This window comes from Solanum dulcamara, chromosome 2 (assembly GCF_947179165.1).
Source record: "Solanum dulcamara chromosome 2, daSolDulc1.2, whole genome shotgun sequence".
NCBI lineage: Eukaryota > Viridiplantae > Streptophyta > Magnoliopsida > Solanales > Solanaceae > Solanum > Solanum dulcamara.
Window position 1 is genome coordinate 25709486 of NC_077238.1, and position 8338 is coordinate 25717823.

Below are 8338 nucleotides of genomic sequence, written 5' to 3' on the forward strand. Positions count from 1 at the left end.
ATGATCAAGCCTTTTCTTGAAATACGAGTTATGATTTACTTTAATTCCACGAAATGTTACCTTAGGTTTTTCTTCTTCTTCATCAAAGTTAGAGATTGTCATTAATGACAAAGTGTCTTCATTATATGGTGCATCCATAATAGAGCTAGCAATTTAAATCCACATTTACAAAATAAACTCTCTAACTCATATTTTAATGAGTTTGATCACTTGTATTTCAGTAGGGTAAATGTGGGTTTCAATCTATTGTTAACCCATGAAAATATGAACTTATATGTGTATCCATACTTTACCATGGAAAAATAACTCAAGTATAATATGTCTACAATAAAGGATGAAAAATACACAAATTGATTAATTGAATGCTAAATATGTTGAGTCATTTAGTCAAAATTAATATTCTCTTGTCAATTTTTAATTAAAAAAATAAGGTTTGCTCTTTTTTAATTTGAGAATTAGTTTTTTCCTTTTTTTTCTTTTGTCATTAGTTTTATTCTCATTTTTTTCATACTCTTTCTATATCCCTAAATAAAAAATAATTGTTTTATTTTCTCCTAGATCTTATTGGTATATTCTTTTTTTGAATTATATTTTATATATACATATATTGGTAAGTAAATTAAAAAAAATTGTCAATTCGACCATGGTAGTAATTATATTTCTTTTTATTATATAGATTTTGGTATTGGGAAATTTTTATATGGAAAATCTGAATTTAAAAATTTGTTTTCTGGATAATTAAATTCTAGCCATCACATGATTCATAAAAGGGTCAGACCACAAGGGTGAAGGGTTTATTGTATATGATATTACTCTGCATTTTTGTAAGAGACTATTTTCATAGATTGAACCTGTTCCTCTGAGTCGTTTACGAAATTGAATCTCATAAATAATGGAGAATTTACTTTTCTTGACTTTATATGATACTGTCATCCGTTTATAGAGTTTCATGAAAATAATATTTTTTTCTTCTTATATTTTACTGGATTAGGTATATTTGATCAATTTGAATGTGCAAGTCTAATTATGCATTTATTATATCTCATTCATAAACATGCTAAAAATAAAATTTATAAAAACCTAGAAAAAGAAATGGGTACAAAGAAGTAAAATAGAAGAAAAGGAATTGAAGAAGGGAACAAATAAAGAAGAGTAAAAATGGGTTAGGACTATTTTACCCAATTTATATCTAACCAAATCTATTTTTGCCCATACTTATATGGGTTGGTTGCAATCCAATATATTTTCAATCCGCTCAAATCCGATCCAATTCACTCGTTATTAATCCCTATTTCACAGAAAGAAAATGATTTATTTCCAGGCTCTTCATCATTATTTGTGTCCTCACTTGTATTTCTCTTTACTTTTAGATCCATGTTTACTGCATCATTACCTTCGCTAGTTGTCATCCTTTTATTTGGAAGGACAAGATGATATCTTTTTCTTTATTCCCTTTATCAAGGTGATTTTTCTTGTACTCAATTTTCTATTATGGATATCGTTTAATGAAGTTATTTGGACTTCCACACTTATGAAAAATATTATGATGATAGACTCTTTCTTATCTTCTTGTAGAGTTCATTTTTCAGAAAGCTTTGACCTTTTTAAATATTTATTAGAAATATTTGGTAAGAAGAGTCATGTTTTCATTCTATATCTCCAACTTTTCTATGGATTTGAAATCAGGTTCTTATTCTTATGTACTTCACCTAGTTCGTGCTCATATTTCTTTTTGAGGTCATACGTCTTTAGATTTTTAATTAGTCCATCCATGTTAAGAGTATAAAGATGATTGGCTTTTGAGGCTGCCTTCACCTTACTTTCCCAAACCTTAGGTAACACATTGAGATGTTTCTATATAGCTTTTCTGGTTGGTACCATTTCTCCATGAGAGTAAATTATGTTAATAATTGATGAGAATATGTTGCGCATATCTGATATGAATTCCCCATCCTTCATCCTAAAGAGTTTATATTGTCTATTTAGCATACAGATCATTGATTTCTTTACTTGATTGTTACCTTCATGAGTAATTTGCAAGGTATCCCAAATTTTCTCAACAGTAGTGCACGATAAGACCTAGTTGTATTTTTCCGATCCAATGCCACAAATCAATAAAAAAGTCCTTAGCTTTGATTTTCAAAACAAATTTGTCCTTAGCATTAAACTCTAGTCGAACACCTCAATACTGCTAAGCCCAAATTAAATTATGAGAAGCTCAGAAAAGGAAGTCTGCAGAAATTTTAGATTTATGAGAAACATCTATGGATAATGGATGAAACTACAGGCCATAATAACTCATAGACTAACTTCAGAGGCAGAAATTTTATCGTGAGATTTATGAGTCTTGTATACTGGTCATAGATAGGATCATAGATCAAAGATTTGAAACATATATTTTATCCCGATTCATATAGACCATGTTTACATATTGTAGATGGAATTATGGATTGTAAATATGAATCGTAGATCAAATTCAGAGATTCAGAAATTCAGGCCTAATTTCTATGGATAGGATCTGTGGTCCGTAAATCAATCCACAGACCATAGATGGGCTTGTGAAACCAACGAAGTTAGTTTTTCTTCAGGTTATTTTGGTCTTTTTTTACTCTTTTAATTCCTATACTATATTGTTTTAGCCTATTCTAAGTCGAATTAAAGAGAATTAGTCAACTAAAAATTGCCCAATTCACGCATAAAAAACAAAATCAAAAATCATTATGCTTAAGGTTCCTTTCAAGCAAGAACTACAGTTTTCCTCCTCCAAGTGTCAGTTCAAGGACTCAAGCTAATGTCTTTTTTCCAGGTATGTTGGATTTCATCATGGGCATCCTTTCACCCATTATGTCTCAAAGCAAATCCAATTTTTAATTTACGATTCTATAGAAGTTAGGGTTCTTATACAAATTATGATTCTTCATTGTTTTCTTAGTCTCCTTTGGGGATTGTTTTTACATGATTTCATCTATAAATTTTTTACTTTAAATGATATTTTTCATGAACACTCATTATATAGATATTTCATGTCTCATATTATTAGTTTTCAGAATTTAAGATGCTTTCAGATAAAGTTTCTTCCAGTTATTATCAATTTTTATCTGAATTCATGAGCTACTTAGTTATTATCAATTTTATCAGCATCAGTTAGGATTATCAAGTTTATTTATTTATCATTTAATCATCATATTCCTATTGATAATATTACTTAGCACCGAGCAAACCTAATGATGAAGGCTCACTCATCAATTAGGACTAAAACCTTTAATAGTAATCCCTGAGTCTTGAAATTATATGCCACCATAGAATTTTAAGGGTCACCCAGCAGACTAGGATTGAATCCTTAGTCATTTATGAAAATTAACTTAGTAGTACCACATTATCTCAAATCAGCCAGGATATCCTAGCAAGGTATATCAGGCCATTTTGATGGAGATTATACATTAAACTCCATGTTGAAGCTTACATGGTTATATGTCAATTTATAGTACCTCCCACAGTTCAGCCTCAGTTGTTACATGACCTTGTAGTTAGTTATTCAGTCTTAAGTATGTATTGGAGTAAGTTTACTAGGTCATTGCATCACTCCATGTTATTGTTGTTCATAATTTCATATTCAACATGTTCATTTATTTGTTTAATCATGTATATCCTACATACTCAGTACATTTAAATTATTGACTATATATACTCTGAGTATATTAATTGCTCAGTATCCAATCGGCGATTAGTACATTTTCGAATCATCTCAGTAGTCCAGTTGGTGAGTCCTCATCATTCAAGGACAACCCTTTTATGTTAATTTCACTAATTTATTCATTCTATTTTTCTATAGATAGAGTTAGCTGGGGGCTTTTCTTAGTAACTCATCTTAGTATAAGCTTTCAAATGGTCAGACATAGTATCAGCTAGTTGAGTAATTCAGATATTTGTCTATTAAATATTTAAGTATTTAGTAGACAATTTCAGATTAAGCAAGGAGTTATTGAAAGTTCTCAAGCGCATTTTATTAGTTTGATATGTATTTTTAGTTAAGTTTCGGGAAATTGAAGCACACATGGATTGATGCTATTTGGCATGGTTCTTATGGAAATTTGATTGATCTTGAAGGATGTTGGTAGCTTGGTGTTGAGGTGAGGTTACAACAAAAACAAAATATACAAGATATAATAAAGTGACTTGACCTTGGCAAGGTTTTAAGACAACTTGAAAGGAGAACACAAACAATGAACTTCACTGGGCCTTGATGTATCTTGTATCAGACACTTGGAGGTGAAAGTTGCATGTTTGGACCAAGGGTGCATACCAAAAGGCCCTTCAAGGACAGTGGTGCATACCACTGGCCGTGAAGGTAAGCCCTCCACCCGTGAAGAAGGCATCCACCAAGTAAAAGCCATCAGAATAGCCAAGGCAAACTCCACGGACCTCACAATGAGCCACGATGTTCACCACTAGCCGTTGTGGTGCCCGCCCAGAGCAATCTGAGCCCAACAAGCCTTTGGTTTCCTAGTTTGTTTAGGATTAGTATTAGGTTTTTATAAATACCCTCTTGTGTTATATTTTTAGGGTACACTTTTAATACATTGTTTACACGTTTTTACTACTGTTTCAAGGCTACATTACATGACATAAACTCTATTATTGAAGGATTTTTCATCCACCAAATGAAATTGGACAGATTTGGGAGAAAGAACACACAACTAAGATTCTTTGAGTTGTAGTTTTGTGATTTGAATCTAAATCTTCTTATACAATTATGAGTTTGATTCATTGTTTATTTACTTATCCATTAAAATCATGAAAGGCTAAACCCACAACTAGGGTTGTGGGAACCATGACAACTAAACTAGAATAGGCAAACGTATGATTGATATTTATGAATTATTTTTGCATATATTGTGATTTCTTCATTCAAAAGTATTTCTTAGTGAGCTCAAGTATTAAGAACTTTCTTGTATTCGATTTTATCGATAGGGAGGTAGTTATTAGGAAAAGACTTCACAATAGAAATTCGGAGAGTCTAGTGTGAAAGAAGGGATAAACTCCATCTAAGTTACTTGAGACCGGGAGGAGATAATACTATGGGATCCAGGGCGAGGGTTAGTATAGTATACATTTTGAGATCGGGAGGAGATGAATGATATATGTCTAAGAAGGACCGGGAGGTAAATTATATATTACCTAAATTGCTAGATTTTAAATTAATACGTTGAACGATATCATGAATACAATTGGCCTATTAACTTACAATTCATGGGGAACACAAACCTAGATAGTCTTCATATTGTTTACAACCTAAATATTATTTACTTTTTATTACTCTGTCATTTTTCTTAAATAATAATCAAGACCCCCACTTTTACTTTATGAAACTTTATTTTAGGGAAGTAGCAACTACGGCTGAATAGTGAATTCTAATAGAACTTATTTCAACCTATTCTCTATGGGTGACCCCAACTCTTAGTTGGATAAAATATACTGCTAACGATTGTCTATATCTCTTTCGATAGGTAAAATTGAGCATTATCAATGGAAATATCTTGACTCATGATATATGCAGAGCAAATTGAAAAAGAGAAGTTGAGCGAGAGGTCAAGAGTGTTCAAGAAGGCTAGAGTGGATGGTAGAAGGTTCAATCCTAAAAGGTCGAGTTATGGTGGAAGTAGAAAGGGCCAAGGTGGGAAACTATTTATGGGACAAGGTTCTTCCAATACTCCTCCTCCAAGGTTCAACAAGGAAAAGGGTGCTAACCCAATGATCCCAAGAGAGAATTCTTGTGCGCAGGCTTTCCGTTCTTGCAAGAAATGTGGAAGGACTCACAAATGTGAATGCTTAACCGGCTCCAATGTATGCTTCAAGTATGTTAAACTGGGTCATCATGCTCGGGATTATAGAGGTGGTTATGGTGGTAGGACTCAAGGACAAATGGCGAATGGTCAACAAGATCAAGTAGGTGTCCAACGCGCAAACCGCTTTTATGCTTTGCATCAGAAACAAGAGGTTGAGGAAGCATCTAATGTTGTTATCAGTATGTTAAAGTTCTTTTCTTTTGATGTGTATGAATTATTAGATCCAGGTTGAAATTTGTCATTTTTTACTCTATACTTAGCTAATAGGTTTGATGTGTTATCTGAAATGTTAATAGAGCCTTATTTGGTGTCTACCCCAATTGGTAAGTCGATTATTGCTAGAAAAGTCTATAAGGGTTGTATCGTGTCTATCTTGCATAAAGTTGATCATTGTGATCTCATTTAGCTTGATATGGTAGATTTCAATGTTATACTTTGGATGGATTGGTTACATGCATCTTATACTTTTATAGATTGTAGGACACATCGAGTCAAGTTTCAATTCCCAAATGAGTCTATTCTTTAATGTAAAGATCATGATTTAGTAGTTAAGGGTAAGTTCATTTATTGTTTTAAGGCCCGAACAGTGATTGCTAAGGGTTGCATTTACCATATTTTGAGGGTTAGTAAGTGCAAATTTTGGTTAATGGAGGTGTCATTTCTTGGTCACATAGTATCTGGTGATGGGATCAAGGTTGATCCTAAGAAAACAAAGGCGGTTAAGAACTGGCCTAGACCATTGTCTCCTTTGGACATTAGGAGCTATTTATGTTTAGCCAAGTATTATAGAAGGTTCGTTGAAGGGTTTTCTTTCATCTAATCTCTAATGATTAAATTGACCTAAAAGAAGGCGAAATTCATATATACATATGAGTGTGAAAAGAGTTCCAAGCTTTGAAAGATCGACTTACCTCCTCTCTTATTTTGACTCTACCAGGAGGATTAGAAGGGTTTGTGGTCTATGGTTCTATGAAATTAAAGGTGCATGAACATAACTACCCTACCCATAATCTTGAGTTAGTAGCCATTGTTTTTTATTTAAATATTTGGTGGCATTATCTCTATGGGGTATATGTAGATGCGTTCACCGACCATAAAAGTCTCCAATATGTGTTCACCCAAAAGGACCACAACCTAAGGCAAAAGAGATGGTTAGAAATCCTCAAGGATTATGACATCAGTATACATTATCATTAGGGTAAAGCCAGTGTGGTTGTTGATGCACTTAGTAGAGTCTCAATGAAGAGTGTGGCCCATGTTGATGAAGGGAAGAGAAAGTTGGTAAAGAAGGTTCACATGTTGGCTAAGTTAGGGGTGAAGTTGCGTGGTGCCAAGGATGGTGGTATGGTTGTTCATAATGGATCCAAATCTACTTTGGTGGTGGATGTTAAGTCAAAACAAGACCTTGACTGGACATTTGTTGAGTTGAAGACGTTTGTGAAGGAAAAGAAGGTAGAAGTCTTTTCTAAAGGGTGAGATAGGGTACTATGCTACCAAGGTCGGTTATGTGTTCTGGATGTCGATGGCCTAAGGGGTTTAATTTTGAAGGAGGCTTATAATTCTTCATAATTTATTCATCATGGTTCGACAAAAATGTATCAAGACTTAAATAAGCTTTATTAGTGGGGTGGCATGAACAAGGACATAGCAAGGTTTGTGTCTGAATGTCCTACTTGCCAACAAGTGAAGGCAAAACATCAAAGGCCGGGTGTCCTAGCATAAGATATTAAAATACCTATTTGGAAATAGGAAGATGTGAATATGGATTTTGTAGTGGGTTTGCCTCATACTTGGAAACGTCATGATTCGACATGGGTAATTGTTGATAGAATGACTAAGTTGGCTCACTTCCTACCAATCAAGACTTCTTATAGTGCCAAAGATTATGCTAAGTTGTATATTTGGGAGTTGGTGAGGTTTCATGGTGTGCCGTTGTCAATTATTTTGGATCTTGGTACCCAATTCACTTTTCACTTTTAGAAATTATTTCAAACGTATCTCGGTACTATAGTAAAGTTAAGCAGTGCATTCCATCCTTAAACCGATGGGAAAGCTGAATGGATAATTGGGATGATCATCTACTGCTCATCGAGTTTGCCTATAATAATAGCTACCACTAAAGTATTGAGATGACGCCATTTGAGGCTTTGTGTGGGGGTCAATGTAGGTCTCTGGTTGGTTGGTTCCAAGTTGGTGAGATGACCTTGTTGGGTCCCAATTTGGTGCTCGATGCTTTGGAAAAGGTGAGAGTTATTAGAGAAAGGTTGAAGACGGCTCAAAGTCATCAAAAGTCCTATTCTGATACTAGGAGAAGGGATCTCGAGTTTAATGTGGATGATTAGGTATATTTGAAGGTTTCACCCATTAAAAATGTAATTCATTTTGGCAAGAAATGGAAATTGAGCCCTAGGTATGTAGGTCCTTATTAAATCTTAAAATTTGTGGACAAGTTGCCTTATGAGTTCGAGTTTCATTTAGATATAATTATGGTT